Raw genomic sequence first — 27,777 nt, forward strand, 5'->3', positions numbered from 1 at the left:
AAAACAAAAGGCTTGAAGCCCAAAATGTATGTAAGAATTTCAACATATTTTATACATAGTCAGTGAACTGATTTGTAATATTTGAGTACTGCCTTTCATAGTTTTTCAGTTATCATCAATTGAGTTACTTGAGCATATTTTAAGACAGTGGTTTTATCAGGTTTTAATATCTTGGGGAAAATTCACATCTGACCATAACTGAACAGATATGTCACCTAAAGACAAAATACTCTACCACCTTATGTAAAGTATTAAAAATGTAGTTTTGTTCTCTTAATTTGTAGTCAGGTTCAGCCAATAGAGGAATCAATTCATTTAAAAACATAACTGCCTTTTTCTCTTAAAATCACATCATTGCAATTTCATCTATAATGAAATTCTTTTGTGAACTATGTCAATGAATTTGGATATTGTGAGTCACTTAGCTGGATTTTAATTTTATCAGTATGAGTTAGTCTTAGAAATTAGAGAATTCTAAAGCTGGCCAATCTTAGACATTGTTTAGATCTACCCCCCTCATTTTATACATGAAAAGGACTCTGACATTCAGAGTTTCAGGAAGTTGACTAAGTCACACAGCCAGTCAGGTGTTAGACTAGGTCTTGCCACGCACCCCAAATCTCTAGTACCACCTGGGGCCTTGTGTTCTCTCAGAGAAAGCATTCTTAACCATTCTGGACCAACACAAATTAAGAAACAACTTTAGAAACCTTCCAAAGTAACAACAGGAAAAAGAAACCTTACAATTGAATGTCAGTATTCCTAATTTATAAATTTTGGAACATATGTCATTTGATTTTATAAATACTCATTGAGCCCTATGGTAGGCAAAATTCTAGGAGGACCCTAATGAACCATTTACCCTTGTATTCTCTCCCTTTTGAATATGGGTGAAACTTACAGATATGATGAAATATCCCTGCTGTGATTATGTTACATTACAGGGCAAAAGGAAGATGAACTAGGGTGGGCCTGGTCTAATCCGGTGAGCCCATTAAAAGCAGCCTGGTTTACAGAAAATGATATCAAAGAGATTTGCTCCCTCTCTAGCTGCCATCTTGCATCCCCGCATGTGTGTGCCTAACCTCAGCTGGTCTGCCTGAGACCACCTGAGCGCCAACCCTAGTCCCATGCACGCCCCCATTTCCACTCCAAGAAGATGAAAGAAACTATCATGAATCAAGAGAAACTCACCAAACTGCAGGCACAAGTGTGCATTGGTGGGAAAGGAACTGCTTGCAGAAAGAAGGTGGCTCACAGAACAGCCACAGCAGATGACAAAAAAACCAGTTCTCTTTTAAAGAAGTTGGGGTAGACAATATCTCTGTTACTGAAGAGGTGAATGTGTTCACAAATCAAGGAACAGTGATCCACTTTAACAACCCTAAAGTTCAGGCACCTCTGGCAGCAAACACCTTCACCATTACAGGCCATGCTGAGTCAAAGCAACTGGCAGAAATGCTCCCCAGCATCTTAAACCAACTTGGCGCAGACAGTCTGATCAGTTTAAGGAGACTGGCGGAAGCTCTGCCCAAACAATCTGTGGATGGAAAAGCACCACTTGCCACTGGAGAGGATGATGATGATGAAGTTCCAGATCTTGTGGAGAATTTTGATGAGGCTTCCAAGAATGAAAAAAACTGAACTGAGTTAACTTCTGAAGAAAATAAATCTTGAAGAAGTTACTGGAAGCTGCGATTTTATATTATGACTGCTTTTTAAAAATTTGTTTATGGATCTGATAAAATCTAGATCTCTTAATATTTTTAATCCTAAGTCCCTGGACACTGCAGCTCTTTTCAGTTTTTGCTTATATACAATTCATTCTCTGCAGCTAATTAAGCTGAAGAAGCCTAAGAATAAATTTGAAACAAAGATAAATAAAATTCCTTGCCTAGTGAAAAAAAAAAGAGAGAGAAAAAGAGAAAGATGTGCTCCTACCAGCCTGGCAAGAATCAGACATCGGTGTTGTGAACTGCCAGCAAAGCAAGGAACTGGGCAACCTCTAGGAGCTGAGTAGTACCTGGCCAACAGCCAGCAGGAAAATGACATCAGTCCTACAGCTTCAAGGAGATGAATCCTGTTAACAATCAGTGAATCTAGAAGAGACCCATGAAACCCAGGTGAGAATCACAGCCCTGGGTTATTTATATCTTGGGTTCAGCTCAGTGAGAATTTGATCAGAGAGTTCAGCCACACCATGCCTAGGCATCTGATCTACAGACACTATGAGATAATAAATGTGTATTATTTCAAGCTGCTAAGTTTGTTGTAATTTTTTTACACAGCAATAGAAAACTAATAGAAGTCCTTACAACACTGAAGCTCAATGGGAGGTGGTGGGAGTATAAAAGTGAATCAGGCACAGTCCTTGTCTCAGAGACACTCACTTTCTTGGGCAGCAGCGAGAGGCAAGTTAACAAAGCACTACGATGCAGCATTGTGAGAGCTGGAGCTGAGACATGTGAAAAATGGAACAGCAGCCAGATGGGGAAAGTGGCAGGAAGATGTCACAGAAAATTAGACTTAAATTAGGTGAAGAGTAAAAGAGTGTGGAAGGGCATGGCATATTTAGAAAATGGCAGATGGCTTTGTGTGGCTGGCATGAAGGGGAGGGAAGTGAAGGGCATAAGACTGATGAAATAGATAGAGGTCCACATTGTGAAGGACCTCAGGTAAGGTGGTGTTTTCCCTGCAGCAGTGCCCTCCCTTCCTCCCTGCCCTCGCCCAGAATCAGCCCTTCTGGCTCCTGAGTCCTCAGAGGTATCTGGCCTCTCTACTCCAGCCCATCTCAGTCCTCAAGCATGCTAAGCTCAGAAGTCCCCCGAGGAGCCCTACAGGACATTGACATCTTCCGTACAACCAGGGCTGAGGGGGCCATAGACAAGATTGCCCTCTCGTGTGTCTGGGCACCCTGTGTTCCTCCCTCCCTGCTCCCGGCAACTTGAAATCTACACGGCCCATGTCCTAGGACTGTTGATCCAAGAGCTTCAGGCTCTGCTGAGCTAAGAGGGAGAGAATCCACTGGTTCCCTTCAGAAATCAGGGCTGGCCAGAGGCCCTGGAGGTTGTTCTCTTGGACCACTTCTTGCTTGAGGATAGCCATGTGATCATAGGTGTGGAGGATCTGCAGGGACTTCATCCAAACAACACATTTCTGACATTAGGATTTCAAACAAGCAAACAAGAGAAAGGATATTTGGAGGATGTTTTAAAAGAAAAATATGCTCTCACTTCCCACCGAAGTAAAAAGTTGGGGTCACATAGTGTCAAGAACAAGGGACATGAGTGCAATTCATCAGAAAGCCTAATATATGTCCCTGGGTAGGAAGAACACAGTGATCTAGTTCCCTTCTGGACAATCACGTGAAAGAAGAGCTTACAAGCATTTCTGGTGTGGAGTAAAGGAGGACAGCTGCTGCCCCGAGTTTGTCCAGGGAAGAAGGGGTAGGTGGGTGTATGTTCAGGGATCAGATGTGTGCCAAACGTGAGAGAAGGCTGGCTGGGGAAAGCCTTGGGCACAGGCAGGCCTCAGAGGAGGCCAAGCGGAGGGAGAAGACTTGTTCCTCGGGCTGAGGAAGCAGGTGGCTGCTCAAGTGGAGAGCGCATTTGCCTGAGTCAAGGAAATAGCAGGTGAATGATACCAGCTAGGAGTGCAGCCTCCCACAAACCTGCGGAAGTCTCTGTGAAATGTCTGCACCACAGCCCCAGAAGGGTCAGAACCTGGCAGAAGCAGGAAAAGACCTTCTCCTTCCTCAGCTGACTGACGACACGTGCCTTCTCGCTAGGGTAATGGTAAGACGTAATTTTAAACCAAGTTCCATATTATGCAACATAGGAATTGATGCACTAAAGGTGATTTAGAGTGACCAAGGATTTTCTGTTGCCTGTTGTTGTTCAGTCACTAAGCCATGTCCGACTCTGTGACCCCATGGACTGCAGCACGCCAGGCTTCCCTGTCCTTCACTGTCTCCAGGAGTTTGCTCAGATTCACGTTCACTGAGTTGGTGATGCCATCCCACCACCTCATCCTCTGCCATCCCCTTCTCCTCCTGCCTTCAATCTTTCCTAGCATCAGGGTCTTTTCCAATGAGTTGGCTCTTTGCATCAGATGGCCAAAGTATTGGAACTTCAATTTCAGCATCAGTCCTTCCAATGAATATTCAGGGTTAATTTCCTTAGGATTGACTGCTTGCCTAAGATTTCTGTTGTCTAAGAATGCTCAAAATAGTCCTAACACTACCTAGTTTTTATTTTACCCTAAACAGAGGGAGAAACTCCCAATGAATACATTTTATAGGGATAGAGGGAAACATAAATAAACATGCTTTCTAATTGTATTCCATATTCAAAGCATTGATTGCATGTACCTAATGTTCTTTACCTATAGATCTTCAATGAATTTAATTATGCTTATTTGAGAGAGGATTCCAGTCCTGTGTCTAAGATTCCTGGAGAGCTTCAGTAATCCCTCTGGTCTCAACAGCTGGAAAACCGAAAGGCAGCTCTCTGGAAACATGTCATCTAATTATCCCACCATTGCTAAGCATCAGACAATGTTATGTCACTTATTATAGTCATTTTTGTATCATATTTGTAGCAGCAATTACTTTTCCTTTCTAAAATTATGTTTAGGGATCAATTTCTTGACTAATTTTGACACAAGAAGCTCATAATATTCTCCCACTCCCAGAGGAAATAGTGAAAAACCTTCTCTTTTTTCCCTAAACTAATGCTTAAAAATGAAGTGGAATGAACACCAGGTTTGGGACTGCACATTGCTGCTTTTGGTTACAGCGCTGCTTTCTTCCAGATGTCTCATCAGAACACGGTAAAGGCTTACTGGAACACATAACTCTTTGGCCAATTTATTGAAGGAAGCAGAGGTTCACTCAGACTAGGGTTGTCGGTTTGTTTATAATAATGTCACGACTCCTGAAACTCTGACCATAGGAATGAGAGTAGGGCCAGGCCCCGGGAGTTACTCTTAAAAAACCACAGAAGAGATGTAATGTACAACATGATAAATATAATTAACGGTGCTCGATGTTACATACGAAAGGTGTTAAGAGAGTAAATCCTAAGAGTTCTCAGCACAAGAAGAACATTTGTATTTCTGTAGTTTTCGTATCTATATGAGATAATGGATATTCACTAAACTTATTGTGGTAATCACTTCATGATGTATGTAAATCAACATGATTCTGTATGTCAACTGTATCTCAGTAAAAACTGGAAAAATAAAGCACTGGACTAACATGAACCTTTAAAATTGTATTCAACATAAATGATAAAAAAAAAAAAAAGGATAGTAGAAACTGAGGCAGCAGCCTGCTCACAGTGCCTCAGCTTCTTTCTTTCCCTGTTCTCATCTTGCTCACTGGCTCCCCTCCTTAGGTACAGTATCTGCTTTCTCATAACTATAGCTTGCTCACGCCCATCATTCCAACTGACCCTTCTATTCAGCAATGCAGTGATCCCAGTCTCTCAGCTTCTCTATTCTGGAAGTTCCTCCAAAGGAGGAACTTTACCAGCTTGTATTTTGCAACCAGCCACTCAAGTCATATGTTGGCTGATCAAGCCTATGGCAAGAACCACCCTTGGATCAGGTACCCATCCCTAGCCCAATCAGCTATGGGGACCAAGATCATGTGATGCAAATTATAGTCACTGCCCACTCAGCAGAGACTGAGAGCATGACTGGGGATCAGCAGCTCTGGTACACAAGCGAAGAGCATGTCATTCTACCATATTCAGGAGAAGTCAAGAGGAACAGTTTGGTAAGTTCATTTATCTCCTACTTGTGGGAGTGACGAGGACTTGAACCATGGCAATGCAAGTTGGACAGAAAGAGATATCAGGAGATATTTAGCAGTCAGGCTGACACAACTTCATGACTGACTGGAGCGGATAGGGGAAGAGTGAGCAGAGAGAAAGTATGAAGTCTGGTATGGCTCCCAGTCTTTGTGCTATGGCTAGTAAGTAAATCCTGGTACTTCCCATTCCCTGAGAGAGTATAAGGGGAAGGGGAGGTTAGTTTTTGGTAGTACTTGGTGGATGGGAAGGATGGGACATGGGGAATTTGCCATGCTTGTGGGAAATCTACATTAAAGATTAAAGTTGGAAGTTCAAATCGGAGGTCTGGGCTCGTGCAGATTTGAGAGCCCCCAGGATATGGTTGAATGTGGTTGGGACTGCATCTACCTGGCATGCAAGGAGAAAAGTAGACTAGCACCAAGTCCTGAAGGGAAAACCAATCTTGACTGAATGGGTAGAGGAAGGACCACTGAAGAAAAATAAGAATGAGACGTGATAGAACTATGAGTGGGAAAGTTCATCCAATTTGTATTATTCAATCTCTTTCATGATTTGATAGTAGTAGAGACTATTCTAATCACTGGGGATAGAGCTTAGAAACAAGAGAGACTAGATTTCTACTCAGGAGCTTGCATTCTAGAAGGAGAGGCAAAATAATATCAAAGAAGAAGAACAAAATAACCCATATCTTGAGGTCAGAGGAGCAGTTTTTCCCAGAGTAACCGACAGTATCAAATGTCATTTGAGCAAGGATGGCAATAAAAAGAAGACACTGGGTTTGAACATTAGGAAATCAATGCTATAGTAGTTGAAATAATGGCCTCCAAATACCTAGTAACTAATCCCTGGAACCTGTGAATGGTACCGAATATGGAAAAAGGACATTGAAGATGTAATTAAGGATCTTGAAATGAGGAAATGATTGCGGACTATCCATGTGGGCTCTAAACATAACCCCAAGTGTCTTTATAAAAGGCACAAAGAGAGGGATTTGACTGCAGAGATGAAGTAGGAAATGTGCCAGTGGAAACAAGAGGTTGGAGTGATGCAAGAAAGGGGCCCTAAGCCAAAGAATGCAAGTGGCCTCCAGAAGCTAGGAAAGGCAAAGAAACAGCTTCTCCCCTAGAGACTTCAGAAAGGGCGAGTCCTGCCAGCCTCTTGATTTTAGCCCAGTTAAACTGATTTCAGACTTCTGGCCTAGAGAACTGTCACAGAATAACCTTGTGTTGTTTTGAGCCAACAAGTTTCTGGTAATTTGTTACAGGAGCAATAAGAAACTAATACAAAAAGGTAATGACCTTATGGGGAACAATTTTGGTGGGAGGAAGATGCAGACAAAGAAAACTACATGTGGATGATGAGTGGGAGGTTCAGAAGAGATGGCAGACTAACTTCCAGGAAGTTTTCATACATACCTCAATTAATCCTCTAAGAAAAAGCATCAGAGAAGAGCTGAAGGCCTGATTAACTGATGAGCTCAAATCCTCAAAATGGTAAGCAGTGTTGGGAAGCACTATAAGCTTCAACCTATCTTAGAAGAGTTAAGCAGCTGGAGAGAAGAATTCAGGGGCTCCCAGTTCAACTCTGCCACTGGCGAGTAGACCACAGCACCACATTCTCATCTGCAGACATGCAACAGACCCAAGACTCCTGCTCATCACAGAGACCAGAATACTTTGAAACTGTGACCCGAAATCCTGCACCTGGCACAGATCTTATACTTCTCCATTAACACAGGAAGCCACACCAACCACTGAGCCAACAGAGAATGGCCTCATCTGGCCAGTCTTTAATTTCGGCCCTGATGCTTTACACTTAGCCTCCCCTCTCAGGTTCGAAAAGGATGACTACCCAAGCCACAGGACTTATAAATTCTAAAGCCTGAAAGAGCATATAATTTCAGGAAAGGGGGGAAATACTAACATCATACAGAAGATGGAGAGCAACTCATACAAGCAGTGGCCGCCAATAGATTTAGACACAACAAGAGAATCCAGTGAGGTATCCCTTCCTCACACCAAAATATGGTATTTGAACTCTTGCTGGTGGAAAGCTTTCTACCCTCAGAAACAGGGTACACAGCATAATATCAATTTAGGATTTTAATGATTCAGAAACAAGAAGTAGAAAAGGCACAAGATAAAGGCAAATTCTGCCTAAGGTCTCATTGTGCTGCTCACCATGTACCAATGTGACCCGACTCCCCCTGAGAAACACTGATGGCCTTACAGCAGCACTGCATGTACAGACCCCAGCAATGATTCCATGGCCTCCTGACAAGGTCAACCCATGCTCTGCCCACCAAAGCAGGAGAAACAAATCATAAAAAACACTTCCCTCAAAACTAGGTTAAACATGAGACTAGGTTAAATATCAGTTGAGAAATTCCCTTTTTCAGGACAACCTATGGCCTGACCAGGTAAGGAAGATGGTCTTGTACGTTCTTTGTTATGAATTTAATGTCAAGAAGAGAAAATGGGCACCTATTTATAATCTGGGTAATAAAGAGGCATTAGAAATTGGGAAGATCCAGAAGAGCTAGGTGCTGCCAGAAGAGCTAAAATTCAGGAATTATTAATAAGTCCACCTGTCCCTTACTTTTCTTCAAAGTAAAGCCAGCATCACTCTTTTAAGATTGGAGAAGATTAAGACGTTCGGAAACCACAGTTTGTGGGATTTATTCCCATTGTGATTGCTGACTTCTAGTATCGGCCTTCTGTTCTGCATGATCGCTCTCGTCTTGAAAACTAGCAAGACTCCTGAATTTGGCAAGGATCCTGCTCTGTGAAGCATTTTCAAGTTAGAGTTTTTAACAATGTCACATTTCTCTAATCCAATAATAAAGAAAATGTTGAGAGGACAAAGGATGCCACTGAGTTCTCACCTAATAGCAGAAAACAATCTCCCAGCAGGCAGATGCAGGCCATGACCTTTGAATTACAAAAGTTTTTTTTTTAATTTCTTTACCTTAACAAATGACTTTGATAGATAAAACTGAATTTAGAGATCATCCCTCACCTCTTTTGTTCTATTCATTGAAGGTGGTATTTTCTATTTGTATATATTGTGACTACATGAAAAATACAGTATTTCACTTCTTGATATGTGTTATAGCCTGTACACAAAGTGAGGTCAAAAGGATGCCTTCAAGAGAAATAAAGGATCCTACAATCACTCTATGGAGGAGGAAATGGCAACCCTCTCCAGTATTCTTGCCTGGGAAATCCCATGGACAGAGGGACCTAGCAGGCTACAGTCCATAGGCTGCAAAGAATAGGACATGACTTAACGACTAAACAACAACAATAGTCACCCTAAGTAAATTTTCCAGGAGGAGGAAGGAAGAGTGGAACAGATGATTACAAAGACTTAGAAAGACGCATCACCTTGCCAATGGTGCAGAGCCTACAGTTATGTGCAATTCCCTGTTTAGACTTTTTAGTTTTGCTGAATATTGGAAAAAGCTAAATGATGGGGAGAAGAAAGAAAGGGGGAAATTTAAGCATTCTCTGTAAGGCATTCATTTAAATGGAGATAGCACTTCACCATAAGGGGGCAGATAATTCTGCTGGTATCCTGTTATCAGGGGCTTCCCTGGGAGCTCAGCTGGTAAAGAATCTGCCTGCAATGCAGGAGACCCCAGTTCGATTCCTGGATTGGGAACAGTCAAACCTTTTTTTTTTAAACCATGAATTTGGGATCCTTAAAAATACTCTGTATAATTTTGAAGTCAAGATTGGTTCCTCCTGCTCACAAAACCTGATCACTTTTCATTGATATTTTTTAATGCTTTGACTGGTTTTGCATAGGCAGAAAAGATAAATCTTCAACTCTTGGAAATAAATCTTTTTCCTCCCTGCCAAATCCATAATATGATCCCAGTCTATCAGTGACAGCACCATCAGATAAGTAGATGTGTCTTGCTTGGTTAGAGGTGTGCTGTGGTTTCCAGCAAGAACAAGACTGTATTTAGAGATCCAGACTGAGACATGTTCAGAGCACATTACAAATTCTTTTCAGTTCTATCCTAAAAGTATCTCCTGGAGCCCCAGTTTGACTGTGTGACTCATTCAGGGCTGACATCCTCTGGAATCGAGTGTCTCAGGGAGGGGAGAGAGGAGGCCTTTGGGACTTGGGCTTCAGGAGGTGACATTGTGATTCATGACCAGGTAGCTGTAGACCCTTGGCTCTTTACGTTCCTGGGGTCTTCTCCACCCTCAAACTGAAGATGAGTTTACACCAGAATTGGTGCTCTGGGGAGGGAGAGGCAAATCTGAAGACGAGCAAACCACAGAATCACTCAGAGGTATCTGAAAATGTAGTGTGAGATTCTACAACAGCCCAGACTTTTTTTTTCTTGTTCCCTTTCATCATTTCTAAGTAAAATGTGGAACAAGCGACAGGAAATAAGCTACACTACCTAGAGTTATATCATATTTTCTATGTTCCCCCAACTTTTATTTTTAACATATGTTTTCTTTTTCTTTTCCTTCTCAGAAATCCTGAGATATAAATAGGGCCACTATTATTATCTTTCTCTTTGAGATGAAAACAGTGAGGCCCAGAAAGCGGAAGTGGCCTCCATCAGGTCATGCAGCCAGTCAAAGGAGGCCCAAGGAATGATACTCAGTTCTGCTTTCATTTAATCCAGAAAAGTCACCCTACCAGCTTTCAGCCTCCCTTTCCTCCTTTTCCCTTTGGTGGTTTTCTATTGAATGTGATCCCTCACCAACTGAGGAGTGAAGATAGATCTGTGTTCAGAGCTGCAGAGAACTGTTGTTTAAAGGTCCCCCAAGGGGCCTGTTTCCATTGCTTACCTGCAAAACCAAAGTTTGAATATGTGACGAAAGACCCTTAGAGGCATCTGTTGGGCTTCCTCCCACCCGAGACTGCTGTAATTAGCTCTGCTAACAACTGTGATTGAACATAGCTCCTTGCAGTCATTGTTCACTGACAGGCACAGATAAGAGCCGCATGTCAGCAAGTGGTATTCTAAGTGGTGCTCCCTGCTTGGTTAAACTCATGTAAGGCACTTATCAGAAACGCTGTTCCCAACTTCAGCTAACAGCAGGCAGTGTCATTGCAACACCTTCCAAAGTCTCCAAAGGAGACCTCCAGTGAGCATAACCAATACCAGGCAGTGGGAGAGACTTGGTTGATTTTGACCTTGCCTGGGAACTGGCTGTCCTCCTTCTAATGGAAAACATAGGTGTGGCCCTGCACAAATATGAGAAAAAGCAAACTTCATCATCCTTAAGACTCCCACAGTCTCAGATCTCCCCTGTAAGAACACTAGTAAGTGAAAGTTACAAATGTGTGGTACATTCAGCCTATGCTTTTCAGAGGCTGTGCTCTCATTAGAAGCAAAACAACGCTGCTTGAGAACACCCGCTGGTGAGGACAGAGCCAAGAGGCAGCGTGGGCGTTGGAGGGGAGGTGTTGCCCTGGCAGTAAATCCAAGCTGCTCACCCCAAGGGAAGGGTTTCCAGGGAAGTTATCTGAGCGAGAGGTAAATAAATACTTAGTCATTCAACAGGCCATATATGACTGCTTCACCTCTAATGTGGCGAGGTCTGATTCCAATCAACTCCCAAAATGAGGGGATAGAATTTCTTTTCCAGCCACCCTTTATTCACAATATACATTCCTTTGTTAAGAAATGGAAGAATCTCCGTAATCAAACCCTTGTTGACAAGGTGTTAAAGAGCTACAATTTGGCCAGTTGGTGTTATTTCAACAATATGAATTATGATTCTAAATTACATAAAAGGACCCAGCCTTTCTGTGGCCCAAGATACCCTGTTGTATATATCCTGTGTCTTCTCACCTACTCCCCAGTGTCACAAAATTCTGTGATTCTACTTCTTAAATGTTTTCTCAAATCTGTCCTTGTTTCAGTGCTCACTGCTGCTGTCAGAGTTGAGGGCTTCATCATTTCTTGTCTACACGCACTAAACTAGCCTCCTAAGTGGTCTGCCCTGCTCACTGCCTTCCCACCCCATCTCCCAGCCACCTCAGCACCACCTTCAATTATCCTTCCAAATCACAGCCATAATCAAACCACTCACAAACCAGTCACAGTTCTATAAAAACGAAACCAGTAGTAGAACTAGTATGGTAGTGAACGCCGTGCATCTAGCCCCCATCGACTGCACCCTTCATGCATCCTAAACTGCATCTTTTCCAGATAACTTGCCTTTGCATAAACGTATCATCACTCGACTATCTTTGAGCATGTCTTCCCTCCTTACAAAAATCACTGTTTTGACTGAGCTCAAATGCCATTTCCTCCAGGAAATTTTCTACTACTTTCTTCCAGTACAAATTAATTAACCACTCCTCTCATTAAGTCTATATAGCACTGTATATATATATATAAATACACACACACACACACACACACACGGACTTCCTACATGGTGCTAGTGGCAAAGAACCTGTCTGCCAATGTGGGAGATGCTCAGGAGATGCAGGTTCGATCCCTGGGTTGGAAAGATCCTCTGAAGGAGGGCAAGGCAACCCGCTCCAGTATTCTTGCCTGGAGAACCCTATGGACAGAGGAACGGCAGGCTACAGTCCATGGAGTTACAAGGAGTCAGACACGACTGAAGTGAGCTAGCAGTAGCCGTGTATATATATATATATATATGTATATATATATATGTATATATACACATACACGTATACACTTTACTGAGATATGATTCTCATACAATTTGCCCATGTAAAGTATATGATTTAATGGTCTTTTAGAATAGTCACAGAGTTGTGCAGCCATCACCACAATTTTAAAACATTTTAATCAACCCCAAAAGAAACCCTGTACCTACTAACAGTTCCTCGCCACTCCTCCCCAACAAGCCCCCAGCCTTAGGCAACCACTAATCTATTTTCTATTTCTATAGACTTGCTTATTTAGGATATTTTATGTAAATAGAATCATACAGTATGTGGTTATGGCTGGATTCTTTCATTTAGCATAATTTTTTAAAAATTTATCCATGTTGTAGTATGTATCAGTACTTCATTCCATTTTATTGTTGAGTGATAGCTTATTGTGTAGACATACCACATGTTATTTATCCATTTATCAACCGATGGACATTTGGACTGTTTCAACTTTTCAGCAACTACAAATAAGGCCTCATATACACTTTGACTATCATTTAACATGTGAAGCTGAGTATAATAGGATTTTGGTTTGTTTGGCCTGTGTCTATTTTATCACTTGATTATAAACTCCTTGCAGGCCAGGACCATTTTTACTCTGCAACTCCACATAGTAAGTATTCAATAAATGTTTGAAAAATGGATGAAAGGATAGAGATTATAGGTTCTTAACGTGCTGATTATCATACAAGGTGATCAGAATAAAAACATTAGGGTGGACTAAATAATAATCCAAGAAAGGATCCAGGTAAGTTTACCCAACAAATTCTAGCATTCAAACCTTATCAGTTCTTCTGTAAACTTTCATCTTTGTGTTATTTCCTGGAATTCCACGCATGGATACTACAGTCAATTATTTCATGGAGGCAGTTCCTTTGCTAATAACAGTTGTGAACTGGTGGATAGAACCTGGGAGATTTCTCCTAAATTGACTCCACAGTGTTATTGTTATTGTTGCTTAATTGAGATTATTATTCTGATCCAGAATAGTGGCTTTCAACCTTAGCTGAGTATCAGAATCCCCCTGGAGCTTTTTCAAGACACAGATCACCTGGGTCCTCTGCCCAACTGGGATTCTGTTCTTCAGGTAGAAGGCCAGGTACTCACATGCTCTCAGAGCTATAAAGATGTTTCTGATACAAAGCTAGGTTCAAGAATTCCTACTTTGAAAGTTGCTCTGTGGTTAAAAAGAATTAATGTCATAGAGCATGTATAGCACTTTACTCCTGGAGTGTATTTTACTCATCCTGGGATCATGCCCATTAATATTATCTAACAATCATAAGGCACTTTTTATTTGGAAAGAGCTTTGATGTTATCTTTTACTAGCGAGGCTAGCATGCTGGGTGACCTTGTACAAATCACATAATCCCTTAGTGTCATAAATTTTCTCAACTGTAAACTGTAGGCAGTTAATACTGACCCACCCTCAGGGGGTATTGTGTAGACTAATGGAAGACTATAAGGCACTTAGCAAACATAAAAATGTAACATGCATGCTTATTAGACAGATATGAAGTCCCAGTCACAGCCTCTTAAGATGAGACAAATACCAAAATAAACTCTTAAACAAGACTTCCTGCAACCTTCATTGTCAAGCAAAAAAATCCTTTCCCAGCACTAAAGTACAGCAATTCCCTCTTTCCACCAATATTAATAAGCAGATATAATTTGCAGTCACAAAGAAAGAGCTAATAGTGGCAGCAAATAAATATATAAAACAGTCCTGAAATACAGTTTGCTAGCCTTGTTGTTTATCATTCACAATGCAATTAGAGATTATATCTACAAATACACTTTTCTGAAAAATATTCTTAGAAAATATTTGTACATGTTGACACGAGTCTTCAAGCTGATACTACATACTCACTGTTGACGTTAAGCTTGAAGTTTTTGCTGATAGTTATCACGTGGCTATATTTAGCTTCTCCTCATTTCCACCATGTAACTAGAAGAATATATGGTCAAAATGAGACTTTGAGATCTATCTCAAGTTGGGGGTGGGCAAAAATGGGGAGGCAGAGGAAGAGCCTCCAATCTTGGAATCAGAGACAAGTCTCATAAGGATGATAACCCACAACTAAAGACTCAATGACACCATATTTTCAGCTTCTTGGTAAAGGGGGTCAGAAAACAGACATGGTTTTCCTTTCATTTTCCATTTTACTTCAAAAGGGCCACAAGATCTTAAAGGGCCAGGTCCAATTACATATTCCAATTCATTTACAATTGAATGATTTCTGTGATTCTGAACTTGAATTTGTGTCCTCACGCCCGACACAGCTGATCTGAACCAGGAATCCTAAGCAAGCGTGACCTGTCTGGGGCCACTTGACATTTGACCATGCTCTTTCCTCTTTGCGCCTTCTGAGGGTTTTGGTTTTATTCACAGGGGAAGTTGTCTATATTGATTAAGCTTACCACTTGCTAACAACTAAACTTACTGAGCACTTTTATCTGTGGATAATATTACAGTGCTTACTGTGGAGGCTACCAAGAGTTCCTTGAGAGGTTTACAGGGTTGCTACAACTCAATGACCTTGGATCCTTGAGTCAGGACAAGACCAACATCCTCCCCACAGAGACTCCTAAGGTTTAGTCAGCTGACATACTGGTTTCTTGGGGACTTCTGGACTGGCCTTCACCAGCAGACATCAGGTTGAAATGTCATTCAGCTTCTCACACATTTTCCTACCTGCGATACCCCATTAGACTTCACTAGAATTCAGAAGCTCTTGTGAAGAGCCTCTGTACAGGAAGCCTGTTGGTTGGGGAAATTATCTATTATGCATAGTTATTGTTTTTTAAATAAGGTTAATTCTAGCATGTGTCTACCCCAATAAGCCTGGAGAGTCTCAGCATTTTTGCTGAACATCTTAAGGGAAGAAAGAGCCATGTAGTCTTCATTTCAAAAGTTAGGAGAAATTAATGCTAATACATACCTTCAATGGGATTCACTTGGTACTCTGAACACTTTCTTCCATCAACATGGAAAAATCCCCAGACATACACGCTGTGGATTTTTCCTCTGTAAAGAGATGCAAATGGTTACAATAAGCTGTCTGATTTCATCTGAGTCTTTCAAAGTCCTGTTTCCTCCATATCTCAAGGTAAGCATCCCTGTTTTGTGGATCTAGAAGTCGAGATGCTGTGATTTAGTTTCATCATGTTCCTCAGGGAAACACAGGCCACCACACCTCAGCCCACTGCTTTCCTTGACATCAGAGGGAAAAGTCATGCATTTTAAGATAGAAGAAACCAGCTACAATTTTCTGGTCTAGTGCTTGTTTTCCATATCTTTCACAGGGGATCCTTACGATCTTAAGATCTGAGATGTAATTTAATCATTCTTACCTGTTAGCTTTACTTTCTTTCAACTTCTTAAACACACACACCAAACATGAAGAGACACTCAACCATTTACTCATGAATCTATGAGTTGGGTCATATAATACAATCTGGGCAAAGCAAACAAGGCACCAGAGGGTTGAGAAATAGGAGAATGTTGTGTATTGCATCTAGAATTTTAAAATGTCCCATTTTAGTGGTTCCCATTTGTTTTCAGGCAGAAAGTTAAAACTGGCCTATCATTTGTGGTAGATATTTGACCTAAACGAAGACTTCCCTGACTGATCATGAATAGGCATTTTCAAAGAAAACTCTCCCACAAAACCAAATTGATTAAAAAAAAAAAAAATCACGTTAAAAGTTTTCACTTTTAATTTTTATGTCACCTAAACATCCACCCAACTCCTTAGAGCACTGCTTTATTCCTTTATAGAAAGACTTAAGTAAGCAATCTGTTTCCTTTCTAAATATTTTTGGATTAACAGTCATTCTTCTCTCACTTGTGTTTTAGTCCTGATAATTAAACAGTCCTGAAATTAAAAATGCTAATTAGTAGCCTGTATCTGGAGAGAAAAAAGCTTATTTCTTGAGGGGCAAAATTCAAGCTGAAATGGAGACCTTACAGGGTGCTAAGATAAATGGGTTAGGTTACAGGCTAAGTGGAAGGAATTAGATCAAATTGACCAACTCCAGAAAGAGATTCTGGTTTAGTAGAAACACTAAGTCGAAGTCAAAATATATTAAAGACACTTACAAGACTAAAGTTATAAAAATTCAGGCATTCGTTGTTAATTGTAGGGCAGAGAAAATAGGAGGAAACACCGTTTGTCTTTTTTTAACCTAGAGCTAACTTTATACATAGAATAACTTACATGTTAAGAAATTAACTTTATTTCTCTCCTGTGTATTTTTGTTTCTAGAAAGACAATGAGCTAGAGAGAGGGGCATACTATTAGCTGGCTATCTTGAGTACATTGTCCGGAACCTGACCTTATTCTTCCCATAAGTACATACCCATGAGGAAGTGAAGAGTGCTCCTTTCAAATTCCTCATCTGTCATTACCTACATGAACATTTTTTCATCCACTTAAGGAAGAATAATAACTTGTATCTTCCTGGAATGCTATGAAGTTTAGAAAAGCTGATGTATGGGGAAAATATCTGGAGACTAAGCACAAAATAATAGCACCCAGTACATGTTAGAATAATGAGTGAATGGGAGAAGTCATAGATGACTCCAGTCCCCATCACCCACAAACTAAAATCTTTATATTTAACTGGGAATTCAGCGCCCTGGAAAATCTGTTCCTTTCCACTCTCCAGCCCTTTTTCCTCCACTGCCCTGCTGCAGTCAAACATTCTCTAATACATCTTGAATTTGCCCATCTTTGTGTCTGTCATTCCCATCACTCTCAGCCTCTATTTTCCAAAATTCTACCCATCTTTCAAGGGTCTCAAATCCCATTATCTCCTGGAATCTTGGGAGACTCACCTCGTCCTCCTCTAAACCCTGATCCTTGCCGTCTAGATCGTTCCGGAAGACATAATCCACCAACCACTTATTGCTCCAGCAGATCACAAGCTCCTGCAATGCCAGGGCCTTGTATACAATACCCACCTCTGTACACCACAGACCGTGGTGCCTTGCCAAGAGTAGGTGCTGAATAGACCAGTGATTGAATGGATGTGTGATTTGTCACCCTGCCCCTGTTGTGTTCTTGGACAAAATGCTTTGCCTCTTTTGAGTCTCAGCTGCCTCAGCTGTGAACAGCGGATAACAGCATGGAAGTACTCCCCAGGTGTGCTGTGAAGAATAAACCAATGACTGAAAAGCAATTTGAAAATGTGAAATGAAATGCTATATATAAATGTTGCATAATCAAAATCGTTTCCCTCTGTATTATGTTTTATTTGGCTTTATATCTTGGAATCCGTTGTGAGTTCCGAATTTCACAGATGCAATACCATCCACATTATCACCTAAATTCTCTTGGGTAATAAATGATTGTGTGTATTATAGCTCACGGCTACTTTTCCCTGGCATACTTATCTGTGAATTTTTCATAATTTGGGTTATTCATAATAACTAATGAGAGAATTCATTTTTAAGGGATCATCCATTTTTTTCCTTCTTTGGCTAGCCAGTTATGATTCCAACATTGTTGCCTCAAGGGAGCTAACTTCCATTAAACCAAAACCCAGATGATGAGCACACAGTTGAGAAGCCCAAATCTTTTAGAAGCTTACAAACCAAGACCTGGAAATTGATTGGGAGTTTTGAAGCACTTGTTTTCTATGGCCCTTTTTGTGCTAAACTCTGAATCCCTCATTTGCTTTGCTATAACATATGTGCCACAGAGTATTCATGGTAGCCTCATTTGCTAGATACCAGGAAAGGTGGTATTAGCCCACTCCACATGAAAGCAAGACAATGGTAGCTTTAAATGTTATTTTCTTTCTTAGTATGTTCAAGAAAGAGGTTGCCTGTATAAAAATAAATTTTTTGGAATATCTCCAGTACCTATAAAAAGAAGATTTTGACTACTACTGCATAGCAGGATACTATTCCTAGAATAGTCCTTCTACATAGACAGAAACTGAGGAAGAGATGGCAGTGACATCATAAGGTAGTTGCAAGGATTAAGTGAAGTCATTAGATGAAAAGGCTCAGAACAGTGCACAGCACTGAGTGTTGCTCAATAAATATTAGTTATTATTATTGGTAGAGGACCCACTGGTTTGATCTCCTTGCAGTCCAAGGGACTCTCAAGAGTCTTCTCCAGCACCACAGTTTGAAAGCATCAATTCTTTGGCACTCAGCCTTCTTTATGGTCCAACTCTCACATCCATACATGACTACTGGAAAAACCATAGTTCTGACTATAAGCACCTTTGTCAGCAAAGTGATGTCTCTGCTTTGTAATATGCTGTCTAGATTTGTTATAGCTTAATATCAACCAGAACATCATCAACCCTGAATATTGATTGGAAGCACTGATGCTGAAGCTGAAACTCCAGTACTTTTGCTACCTGATGTAAAGAGCCAACTCATTGGGAAAGACTCTGATGGTGGAAAGAATGAAGGCAAAAGGAGAAGGGGGCTGGCAGAGGATGAGATGGTTAGATAGTATTATCGACTCAACTGACATGAATTTGAGCAGACTCTGGGAGATAGTGGAGGACAGAGGAGCCTGGCATCCTAGGGTCCATGAGGTCACAAAGAGTCAGACACAACTTAGTGACTGGACAACAAGAGGGCCCACTAATCAGCCTGGCCCTGCGCTCAGAGTTTGAGACTCATAACAAACCAGTAAGAAAAACCTTATCACCTTCCAACCCCACTCCACCTGGCTCCAAGAGACTATTACCTATCCAAGGTCTCAAAGTGAGGAAGCAGTGGAAAGAAAATCCAACCCTCGGTCTATGGTATTTCCAGAGCCCATATTCTTTGTCCTGTTTCTAGCCTCACTGCTCTTAAATTTTACGTATGTTGGGAGTCCATTTTTCCTTCCTGAACACATGGTCCTCCCTTCCCCAAAGTCTAATTCCTCGGTTTTACTCATTTTGTTATGAAATGTTTAAATTAGGACTATTTTTTCTAGACCAATTTGTCTAATTTTTATGTCAGGCCATTTTTCCATAATCATTCTTGTCTTTCATCAGACTTGTGCTCACTCTGTGGCATTCATTTTTTAAAAGTTCAATGTAGTTTTTCTTCTGGGGTATGTATGAGCAAATCCCACGATTCTGTGGAATAGAGGCTTTTCCCTTCCCCACCCATTTCTGCTATCACATTTTTACTTAGTTGGGTCTGTGGCAATACACTCTCATATGGAACAGCGACACTGTCATTCAAATGCAATGAGACATCATTGTTTTTTAGGCGGTATTACCCTGGCCACAGATACTGTACCAGAATACTCTGTGTTACAAAAATATCTCCTAGTTGTGGTGTATAAACTAACACCATACTTCAGTTTGCCAAAAATATCTACATGATATTTTGCAGTCTACACTACAATTAATATTTCAAAGTGCCTTATCATTTGTTATCTTTCCTACCTTTGTGATATTAATCAGAAGTATCACTGTAGTTTCATAGATGGGAAACCAAGGTATGGGGAACGTTAATGGTTTGCCTAAGGTCTCAGAATGAACTCATAGCCTAGCTGGTATTAGAATCTGCTACTTCTGACTGCATTTCTTTGCTCAACCTGTTCACATTCTAAGTTGAATGTATGCTGAAAGAGGTGGTAGACATGGGAAAGGGGGAAAATACTATTCACTAAGTAAAACTTTCAAAACATTTAGTAATCAAAGAATAAGGACTGTGAGGGCCCTTTGCCCTCATTTCCATTTGCAGAATGGAAGAACAGTAATCCAACGAGATTAAAATGAATAGAAATTGCAAGTGTAAAAGGGAACTGTTCAGACCACACTATTTTCCCATTCCAACATTGTTCTGTTCTCCTTTTCAGCAGCTGGTACATTTACAGTGTCACCATCGGCATGGTGTCCGCCTTAAGGAGATAAATACAGTGGATTCAGCCACTGATGTTTTACAATCAAGGAAGCAAGGGTAAACAGAAGTTAAGTGACTGCCAGGAGCACTCACCACAGTAGTCACTCAGACTAGAACCCAGCGCTCCTATCAGTCACACCCTATTGAAATTTAGGAGGTCCCAAAATATTCTTTGTGTCAGAGGTGGGTGAGAGTGCCTGAAGGCAAATTTGCTCACCGTCCACAAAGGGACCAGACCTGCTTCCATGGTCCCACCTCAATCTTCTCATTCTTCCCTCCTCAATCTTCCAAGCCATTCCATAAACTTCCTCATTCTTTTGAGAGAGAGAATATTTCTTTTTGGTGAAACAGGAAGAACTAAACAAGAGATTTCCAAGTTCAGATTTCCACGGTTTGGTTTTGTTTGTTTCATACAAATAGGACCATAATGAGTTCTTAGGCAAGTAATAGGTTTACTTTTCCTTTGTATTAATAGAATGGGGATGACCCCAACTCAAGAGATCATTAGGGGGACTGGCAACAAATGAAGTAAGTCTGTGCCTGAGTGATAAGCTCCTGTCAAGTACCAATTATCACAGAACATGGCGTGGAAATATGAATGCAATCTAGACGTGCTCTGCCTCTTCCAATGTCATCCATCCTATAAGGGAAAACAAGACCAGTTGCTTGTCTACGAATTCATGGACGGGAAGGTCTCTGTGAAACAAACAAACAGAAAACCTTGGAAACTGGGACATGGAAGTTACTTGTTGTTAACTTATTTCATGAAAAAACATTTCCTATTTCCTTTTTTCATCATCTAACATAAATACTGTATCAAGTGTAGTCAACAGCCAATATTTGGCTCCTATTACCAAGGTGATTTTTTAAAAAATAATTATTAGCATCTGTGCAAAACCTTCACAGGGTATGATAAACACTGGTAGAAAACTTTTTCTCCAGTCATCCAGGAGTTGAAAAAAACATCCAAGGAAAGACATTTTTCCTGTATCTCCCATCCTGACCTTAGTATAGACAGACCTAGTATAGATTCCATTCACAGGGTCTACATCTAATTCCTTGTGGGGAAAGGCCATTCTCCACAGCACACTAAACAACTGTTGGAACTGGATGGAATGGTCTTCCTTGCCTGTACCAGTCTTTTGGTTCATTAGATGAAAGTGGAAAAGTGAAAGTTGCTCAGTCGTGTCCCACTCTTTGTTACCACATGGACTGTAGCCTGCCAGGCTCCTCTGTCCATGAAATCCTCCAGGTCAGTACACTGGGATGGGTAGCCATTCCCTTCTCCAGGGGAATCTTCCCAACCCAAGGATCAAACCCAGGTCTCCTGCACTGCAGGCGGATTCTTTACTGTCTGAGCCACCAGTGAGGAAGGGCTTAAATATGCACAAGTTCGGCATGACTAGTCTATATTTCAGGGCTTCCCAGGAGGTGCCTAGTGGTAAAGAACCTGCCTGCCAATGCAGGAGACATAAGACACACGGGTTCGATCCCTGGGTTGGGAAGATTCCCTGGAGAAGGAAATGGCAACCCACTCCAGTATTCTTGCCTGGAGAATCCCATGGACAGAGAAGCCTGGCAGGTTACATTCCATGGGGTTACAAAGAGTCAGACGTGACTGAAGTGACTTAGCACAATCGATCTTTCAGGGCCTAAGGACTGTCCAGACCCTGATTTTCTTGCCCCCCCCTCCTTCCCCGACAGCCTGCTTTCCCCACTGAGATGAGGAGATGAGGTGACACAATTTAAAACTCAGTCCAAGCACATAGCTCCCCTCAGAGTTGCAGCCTTCCCTGCTAGAGGGGCCGTTTCATTGCTTTTCAGCCACAGGCCTTTTCCTTCCTTCCTTGCCAATGACCCTCATCAGAACCTGCTCTTGAGAGGTGGGCTACTTATGATGCAGGTCCTTATGGGGGCCAGTGAAAGTTACTCAGTCCTGTCGGACTCTTTGCAACCCCAAGAACTGTAAGTCCACAGAATTCTCCAGGCCAGAATATTGGAGTGGGTAGCTATTCCCTTCTTCAGGGGATCTTCCCAACCCAGGGATCGAACCCAGATGTGTGTGAGACAAGAGTCAGTGATGGAGGTGAGTGTCAGGGTGCCAGGGAGCTTGACCCCCGTACTGCCATGCACATCTTCATTTCACTAACATGGGTTGGGTGTCTACCTGTGGAAGGCATACGGAGGTTGTTCCCCACGAACAGCTTACAGTCAAGGGCGTGCCAACATTGTAGGCCTCAGACTGGAAAGTAGCACCCAGCTCTGCTTTGTGACTCTTGACACCCCCAGCTCTGTATTAGGTGTGCAGCAGTCAAGGCAAGGACTTAAAACCCGGCTGAGGAGCTGATCCACCGAGAAAATGAGCAACAGTGACCGGGCTGTCCAGGGAGGGCAGAGCCCACAAAGCCTTCCTTCGAGGCCACTCAGCCACGGATTGACCCAGCGAGCTCAGAATGCCCCCGAGTCCAGGCACTACAAAGGTGTCTAACTAGGACCTGGGACTTCCGAAGGAGAGGGGGCAAGAGCGCGCAGTCTGAGACAGGCGGGGCCTGTTCTGCGCCGTTCCTGCTCGCCAAGATGGGACGGTCCTGGTCCATCCAGCAGACCCCAGGGACAGCGGCAGGGGGAGCCACCTCTGCGGAGGTCATTCCGCCAGACAGCCCCACTATCGAGCGCCCCAAGCCTTCCTTTCGCCCCCGGGCCCTGTGCAGGTGCCAGGGCGCCTCGGGTCGGGAAGGGAGCCTAGGCACCTGGTCAAGTCCCTGCTGCCGGTAGTGTGGAGGGTCGGGGTGAGGAGGGACGGTGTTGTGAACTCTCCGCGGGGTTGGCGGAGTTGGAGATTTATCTCGGAGATAACATCAGACCTTAGAACCTTTTCAGAAAACCCGGAGCTCGCAGTTCCCGTCCCGGATGTCCACCGGCGGCTCCGTGATCTAGCCCGGGCTTCATCATCTTTGGGTTTGTTTCCTCCAGCTGACCCCCTTCGGGAACGCCAAGTTCCGCACCTCCTGCGGGCGCCAGGGGTGGACGGTGTCGACCCAGTCTCGGCCCACGGGGCGCTCGGGCTTCCTGCTCCACAGCGCGCCGACTCAAGGTGGTTCCAGGCGGCCCCAGGCCCACAGGAGCCCTCCGGGGCCACCACTTTCCTTGCGACGCGTCGGGGTCCAGCCGCAGCCGCCCCCACAGCGCCAGCCCGCAGTCTCGGCTCCACACCTTTGCCAATTTCCCCGCCGCGGGCGCGTAGCCCAGCCAGCCCTCAGCTGCGGGCGATTGGACGGCGGCGGCGGGGCGGAGCCAGGCGCTCAGCAACGCCCGCGGCCGCCCCGGGCCCTGACGCAGTTGCGATTGGCTGCAGGCACCGCCAGTCACGGTTGGCAGGGCGCCCCGCCCCGCGGGGCTGGCCCCGGGTTGGCTCCGCCCCGCCCACCTCCTGGCCCCGCCTCCCTCCGGAGCCGGGTTGCCTCTACACTGCTGTCCGCCTCATTCCCAGAGCAGGTCCGTGAATTGTCGGCGCGCTCCGGGCAGCTGCTGAGCCGGGGCCACCATCGGGCTTGTCGTGCTCCCTCCGAGGTGCCTGCCGGAGCTAATGTGCCCCGGTCGGCCAGGGCGAGAGCTGTCGCCGGTTCGGGGCAACTTGGGATTCAGGACTCGCAGCAGGGGCGTCGGTTTGCGATCGGGACTCGGCTACGAGGGTGAGTGGCCGCGCGCAAGGAGAGCGGCTCCCCTTGCGTCGTTCGGCGACTGGGGGACAGCGGGGTACTGGACGCGTCCTGGCGCGCGTCGATCTGTCGGTGCGAGCGTATCGGCTTGTTGGGAGGTTAGAGCTTGGCGGTATTCGCTCCTTGCCAGCACCCCCCACTCCCGAACTTCTTGTTTCAAAGCGTCCCAAATCGGCCCAGGACGCGGCTCTGCGTCGGCGAAAACTTGGTGTGTTGTAATTGCCATCATTAGATGTGGTCCGAGGACGCGTCCCCTGGCCCTCTACAGCGGTGACACGCGCGCTAGGGGCTGTCTTCGTGTCAAGTGGCATGCGGACAGTAGTTCCTAGATGCTTGAAGATGGGTTCCTGAAAAATTAACACGCGCCGGAGTCGGCGGGAAGAGGTAGCCCTGTGCCTGATGCCAGCGATCATCCGGCTCGGGGTGGGTCTTTAGGGCTCAGAGAACTTAAGTACCAGCCAGGTTCCGTAGCAGCGGCTTTAGTGCTTTGCAGTTATTGAAAGGAATTGACAGCGCGGATATAAAACTTTGTAATTACTTCCCATTAGCACTTGAATCCACATCCCTCATGAGGTGCTCGGACCTCTACATCCTTATGCAAGGTGTGCCCGAAGGACTTCGTTAGGACCGGGGGTAGCTGCTGTCTGTCCCAATGCTGGGAGGCCCGGGGGAATCCAAGACTGTGAAAACGATCACCAGGCTGGTCGGTTGGTGTTTGAGCTCCTGTATGTTTAAGTGATGAAGTTGTGACAGGAACTGACAACAGAGGATTCAAGGTTAAACCTGACACTTAATGTCTGTGACTCAGTCTGGGATAGATTTTTTTTTTCCTTCTGGTTGATAAGGGGTAAAAGCAGCTGTTTTTGTTTTGTTTTTGACGGTGGTTACATATATGTGATTTATATTATGTGTGGACTAAATAGAATTAATTATCTTCTTGTAATTCTTATTTAACATGAATGAGAGAGAGCTTATTGAGAGTACTAGGTAGAGACTTAGGGACAGGATTGGAGGATATTTTGATCCTTGAGAATATATAAAAACATTGAGATATATAGCTATCCATGCATATGTAGATGTGCCATATATGTGTATATTTATATGTGTGTGTGTATAACTGATAAGCAAATGAAAGAGATATGGAGAGGGAAACTGCCTTGAATGTTTTCTGATCTGTGGGGTGTATGTTGAGTGCGTGTGTGTAAGCATGTCTGGATCTGCCTAGTCTGTCTGGGTCAGTGTATGTCCATGAACTTTATGAGCATTCAATTCAGTACCACTCCAAGCAGATTCCCAGTTCCTGTTTTATAGCCCAGCAGCCGCCAGCCGGCCCATCTGTTAAAACATAGTATGTATACTTCCCCGGGAGCTCTAGGGTGGAACATGGGTAGGGGGCAACCCTTAGTAGAAACAACAGGCTACAAACAAAGCCTCCTCTCAGGCCCATTTTCATTCACAGTTCAGCCTGAACATGTGATTTTTGGTGAGGGGGAGAAGGAGTGCTTGATTCTTCAGAAATGGCAAACTGTATTTTGTGAAATAATTATAGGCATGGTTTGGAAAGGAGGAGTATATAAAGAAGAAAAAAAAAAATCCCTCTAGAAAAGAAATGTGGAGCTTGTCACATAACCATGCAACACTGGTTTACTGCTTTGCAGTAGCATGTATATCAGAAACTGTTTCCTTTTGCTCCTAAGAGAATGAATTAAAACTGAATTGTTTTGCACTCCCCCCCAAAAAATCTTAATAGAAGTAAACAGAACATTACTATAGAGGCTATTTAATCTACTAGCTCTGACTGCCTTAGCAATTCTAATGAAACATATTTTTAAGAATGTATCACTCGGATATAAATTCATATTCAGCCTAATCACTAGGTGCAATGGTTCACAATTTATACTTTAAAATAATAATAATAAAAAAAGCCTTATCACTAAACTTTTGATGACTAAATAGCTATAGGAGGAGTGGAACAGCTTATTAAGTTCCTGCAGCCAAGTGACTGATACTTAAAAAAACTATAAATTCCTTTAATAGCATAATTACTTTTGGTGACAAAATAAAGGCAGTGTTTTTGAGAAGCAGGGTTGATATTTTACCTAATAATTTTTTGCTCGTAATCACATTTTAATAATGGTGCTTATTATACATGGGTAGAAAATACTAGCTTGGTTCTTAAGAACTTATCACAAACATTGTTTTCATTTTTATGGTACTTAAACATTAGGGGGAAAATATCCTAACCCCTAATCCATACACTTCTGATGGACTGTGTAAACACAAGAATTCTCCTGTCTTGATATGGGTCACCTGAGTCAATTGGGCTTCTCCTTAAAAATTCAGTTCATGGGCTGGACTTCAGTCTCCAGGGTTAGATTCAGGAATCTGGGGTGGGGCTTAGGAATCTACATCTTTAACAAGCACCCACAAGTTACTCTGATGTCAGGGATCCTCTCATAATATTTTGAGAAACACTGCAATGGCATTTATAATATAAAAGAACAATTACAGTCTGTGAGTTGATTCAATAAATAATTGTTCCAAAATTTCCAGGTGGCATTTACTAGCCGTGTGAAATTTATAGGTAAATTTATAGGTAAACTCTTGTGTCCTCAACAAGGGTACCTTTTGTGCTATGTTCAGAAGTGTCTGGGGACTCCTTAGTTCCGGTTAGCCCCAATTCTAAGGAAGTCTGTCTTGGGAAGCAAGATAGTTTGAGACCTCACCCCAGCTGGATCCCTTCCCTCCTCCAGGTCCAGTGGGTTCCTGGGGTGCTCTGGGGTAACCTTACGAGTCCTAACTCACATTGTTGGGCATTTCTCCCTGGAGGGTACAAGACTTCCAGTTCTTAAGAGCCACCTTTGACTCACTCCAAGCTTGGGAGCTGGAACCTCAGTGGGGCTACAGCAGACTTGTCTGAGGTCAGAGATCTCCTTAGGAAACTGCAGCTGGTCTGCCTGTTGGTCAGGAGAGTGTCCCAGGCCACAAGCCAGAGGCTCAGGGTGTCTCGGTTTCAGAAAGTCATCTTCAGCATTTTGAGGTATCCAATTAACCAGGTACACAGATTTTCTTAGATCACAGGGAGAAGGATTGAGAACTGACTGCCACCTCTCCTTTCAAATCAGTGTGTGGACCTCCCTTGTGGCCCAGTGGTAAAGGATATGTCCTGCAACGCAAGGGTGTGTGCGTGCTAAGTCTGACTCTTTGTGACCCTATGGACTGTAGCCTGCCAGGCTCCTTTGTCCATGGAATTCTCCAGGCAAGAATACTGGAGTGGGTTGCCATTTCCTTCTCCAGGGGATCTTCCCAACCCAGGGATCGAACCTGCATCTCTTAAGTATTCTTCACGGACAGGTGGGTTCTTTGCCACTAGTGCCACCTGGGAAGCCCACGGGGCAAAGGATGCAAGTTCAGTCCCTGGTTGGGGAACTCAGATTCCAAATGCCATGGAGCACGAAGCCTGTGGGCCACAACTACTGAAGTCCGTGCACTCTATACACTGCAGTGAAAGACACCACATGATTCAACAGAGATCCTGCATGTTGCAGCTAAGGCCCGACAAAGCCATATAAATAAATAAGTTAACTTTTTAAAAAGCAGTTGTTAAAAAAAATCAGTGTGATTTTGATGTATTAATCATTGTCAATTAGCTTTTTTATATGTAGTTTGATACCTTCAGATTCTGTTCTTCCCTTTCAAACTG

At 43.1% G+C, this 27,777-nt stretch overlaps 1 protein-coding gene, 1 long non-coding RNA gene and 1 pseudogene across 2 annotated transcripts in view; 2 read left to right on the forward strand and 1 right to left on the reverse strand.

The window, feature by feature from the left end:
• LOC133062198 (uncharacterized) overlaps positions 1 to 14,593 on the reverse strand; it is a 109,673-nt gene extending 95,080 nt beyond the window's left edge. Inside the window, exon 1 of the long non-coding RNA XR_009694118.1 lies at positions 14,356 to 14,593. This is a non-coding gene — a long non-coding RNA (uncharacterized LOC133062198). The remainder of the gene's footprint in view (positions 1 to 14,355) is intronic.
• Positions 26 to 5,258, forward strand: LOC133062196 (transcription factor BTF3-like; annotated as a pseudogene).
• A 9,223-nt stretch (positions 14,594 to 23,816) lies between the features above and the next one.
• MARCHF3 (membrane associated ring-CH-type finger 3) overlaps positions 23,817 to 27,777 on the forward strand; it is a 144,342-nt gene continuing 140,381 nt past the window's right edge. The window contains exon 1 of the mRNA XM_061150873.1: positions 23,817 to 24,047. The gene's annotated coding sequence lies outside the window, so the exon portion shown is untranslated. The remainder of the gene's footprint in view (positions 24,048 to 27,777) is intronic.

The sequence above is a fragment of the Dama dama genome, chromosome 9 (genome assembly GCF_033118175.1).
Source record: "Dama dama isolate Ldn47 chromosome 9, ASM3311817v1, whole genome shotgun sequence".
Classification (NCBI taxonomy): Eukaryota; Metazoa; Chordata; class Mammalia; order Artiodactyla; family Cervidae; genus Dama; species Dama dama.